Source organism: Centruroides sculpturatus, unplaced genomic scaffold, assembly GCF_000671375.1.
Source record: "Centruroides sculpturatus isolate CEXI.00-Female unplaced genomic scaffold, Cexi_2.0 scaffold202, whole genome shotgun sequence".
Lineage (NCBI taxonomy): Eukaryota > Metazoa > Arthropoda > Arachnida > Scorpiones > Buthidae > Centruroides > Centruroides sculpturatus.
Window position 1 is genome coordinate 87,524 of NW_019384441.1, and position 3,762 is coordinate 91,285.

General features: G+C 26.3%; 1 long non-coding RNA gene across 1 annotated transcript in view; it reads right to left on the reverse strand.

The window, feature by feature from the left end:
• Positions 1-227: 227 nt before the first annotated feature.
• Positions 228-3,762, reverse strand: part of LOC111620154 — a 9,355-nt gene continuing 5,820 nt past the window's right edge. Inside the window, exons 3-4 of the long non-coding RNA XR_002755863.1 lie at positions 2,859-2,926; positions 228-1,118 (exon numbers count right to left, since the gene is read on the reverse strand). This is a non-coding gene — a long non-coding RNA (uncharacterized LOC111620154). The remainder of the gene's footprint in view (positions 1,119-2,858; positions 2,927-3,762) is intronic.

Consider the following 3,762-nt stretch of genomic DNA (forward strand, 5'->3'; position numbering starts at 1 on the left):
AAACCAATTGACATACATTTGCACATGCAGGCAAGAAGATAATTACATTATTTGTACAGTTGTGTGCAACTTGAGTTCTAAGGTTCCAAAAACAGCCACAGTTCTGTGGAAGATCCTCTATGGCTGGGACCACAATGAATGCCATTGAGAATCTTCCACAAAACTGGCTATTTTTGGAACCTTAGAACTCTACTTGTACACTTGTGTACAACTCATGTGGTCATCTCCTTAATGTACAGTACCTTCATGTGCCAATGGATGTTGATTGAGTTTTGTCAAAAATTGGACAACATTACACTGCTCTTGCTTCATGCACTGCTGGAGAGGCATTATGTCAGTCCATGATCTTACATCTTTACACATCAATAGTGTTGCCAGTCACAGTTACTGTTGCCTCTGACTTGGAAGTTTTGTGTGTCAAAATTACTATACTATTGCTCATCCTCCCAATTTTTTATGGCACTTTTCCAGTTTTCTATTGAATGTGCCTTGTATCAGAATCATTTGTAGATGTTTTGGAAAGAGTGTTTTCTTGAAGCTTTAAGTCTTCACCTCAATTAGTGAGTAATAGTTTACTACAAAAAAATTTCTTTATTGTTGTATGCTATTTGCTGTGCCATGCTGTAAATATAATATTTATGGTTGTGGCATAGAAACTGTACTAGTATATGTTACTACATACACAGAAACTGTTATCAATCACCAAATAATATGATTTGTTACTTAACTTATATGTTTTATTTATGTTTTAGCATATTAGTTGATATTGTAATACATTATAATTTTTTTCCATTTAAATTAATGGAAATATGCTCCCAGTTAGTATTTTCTTACAGAACACCTGGTTTTCAACAGTAAATTAATTAAATATTTGTAATTTATTTCTGTACAGTAAAGTTAAATCATCACATCACATATTATATACTAAATCAAATAAAAAAAATGTGAATAAAATATACTAAGAAAATCTATACAAGTGAAATAAAAAATTACATAATCTTTCTACATAATATTTACAGTCACACACACTTTTTTGTAGGAAATGTTTCTTGTTTAATAAAAGATTCTTTCATATGTTTACTTTTACGTGGTCTTAGATTATATTTCTTGAATGATTGCTGGAAAATTAAAAGAATTTGTTATTAAAAGGGTGTGACAAAAATATGATATACAATATTAAAATTAATTAGATAATATATAAAAACTTCAAAAAATAAAACTACAGTATGATCTTGTTTTATGTGGGGTTTCATGTCAACAGATACTAAGTAAAATGGAATTCTGTGTAAATTTGTGCTGTACTTAGTCCCAGATGTTTGCCTATATACTTGTACAACTATTTACAATTAATTTAAAAACTTTAAAATACGTTTAAAACATTTTAATTATGTTTTTACTCTACTGAATAAGATTTTAGTTCAGCATTTCTGAATATAGAGAGCAAAATTTTATCACAGCATGGTGAATATACTACTTGAGAAAAATGATGCAACTCAGGATATTACATGGTGAGTAGTATTCATTAGTTCTCTGTGTTTAGCATGTCAGTTGCTGGAGTAGAATGGTTTGCTGATTTAAGAGTCAAATTCATTGTTATTTATTGCATGAGATTAAAGTATTAATAGCCAGAATTACTACTATGCATCCAAGGATTGACCTGAACTGTTTGTCACTGACATAAAAAATAAGATTATACTGTATTATATCAAAAGATTGGATTTTATGATGTAGCCAGTTTTTTTTATAGCATGTTGAACTTTTGCTTATTAAAAAGCTTATTTTTATATATGAAAAGTACTAATGATCAGTTTTAAGAAGTTTATAATGTTAAATATTTATAGAAGTCATCTATAAATTAAATATTTATAACTATTATGGGAAAAATGTTCTCTTAATGATCATTACAAAATCGTATTTATATGATTTTAATATAAAGTGAACACTTAATCAATATATATCAAATATATATATCACAAACTCAGTTAAATTCAGCTTTTAATTTTAAATCCAAAGTTGATTGACATAGTTTTTTGACCAGTTTGTTTATTCCACTGAGTCACTGACAAGCAAATTCAATGCTTTCTTTTAAGAATGTGTCATTATTTTGTCTATAGAATGTATTATACTAGTTATGAAAATCTTATTTTCTTTTATCTATAGAAAATTATTATTGAGGTTACAAGTAATATTTTAAAGAAAGTTGGAGATATCTCAACAACAAAGATAGTTTTACTGTTTTTGAAGCATGAGCTTCAGCATGCATGATCCTTCTCTCCTCCCTATGAATGACTGCACACTTCAAATGTACAGTGAGACTGATACAGAGAGAAGATAAGTGCATGAGTATCATGGTATGCATAAAACAAGAAGTGTAGCATCCTACCACTAGGTAAAGTGAATTGTTACTGAAAAAAGTTCTTAGAGAATATTGATTCAGTCAAACAAAATTATATAACATTGAAATGATATGTTTTAATTTTGCATTAGAATTATTATTTACATCAATAAACAATAATTTCAAAAAATCTATATTATTATATAATCCATTTCTAACATACCATAAAATTTGTTATATCTTTTCAAAAGCACATTAAATTGTATGAATAAAATTATCTATATTAATAACAAACAAACAAAACAATAGAAAGTTCTCTTTGCTAACAGATAAAATTACATTTTCACTAATAATACAATAATAAAAAAATATTAAATTGTGATATTATGAGTTAACATATAATTTTTATAAAAATGGAATAATAATTAATTGACTGGTAATATTTCATTACTTACTAATTTAATTTTTTTATAATTAAAATATTTACATTTAAAAAGTAATTTATAATACATTAATTACTTACTGCTTCAGAATAATCATATGAATTTTCACTAATATGTGATAATATTGATGATTTTTCAGAAATATTTTCTAGAAATATAATAATTTTACTTTAGAATCATAATATTCTTAAGGTGGCATTGTATAGTTTATGATTAAAAATTATAAATAAATTTATGTTACTGAATTTTAAATAATAATTGTTAAGAAAATATTTCTATTAATGTAAACAATTTATTTTAGACATTAAGGATTGTGAATTCCTTTAAATTATTACAATATACATTCATCAAAAAATAAGAATAATCATTAATTTAGCCTATATCTCAGGAACCACTGATCAGAATAGCATGAAATAAAGCATCATATTTTTCATGCAAAAATCTATTAAAAAGCAAATATTTAATCTAAATAATGTCAAAGATTCCCTTAAGGACATATCCCGAGATATCTCGGGAAAGTTACATAGCATTACATAAAATGCGGTCCTTAAGACCATTTTTGAAATTTTTTTTTGAATTTTTGGAATGTTTTTTAAGTCTCCAAATTTTTTCAAAATTTTTTTCCCGCGCGAACAAATTTAATCGCGATTTTAATTATCTTTAATGACACACGCTTCACACTTAATTGCTTTTTAATAGTTTTTTAATGGGAGTTTGATATCAAATTTCATTCATCGTTCTAATGTTGTAGTGCATGGATTTTCCTTCGGTAAAGTTATTTAAAGCTAGTTTCTGATGTCAAAAACGACCTCAGATAGTTTTTTAATTTTTTTAATTAATAGATTTTATTATATATAAGTTTAATTAAGTTGGGGGTCGGAATCGCAATAAAAATTTTAATTTTTTAAAAATATTTAAAAATATACGGCCAGCTAGTATTCACCCTACTATAAACCCATCGCCTCCCGAGACTTCTATGAGAAT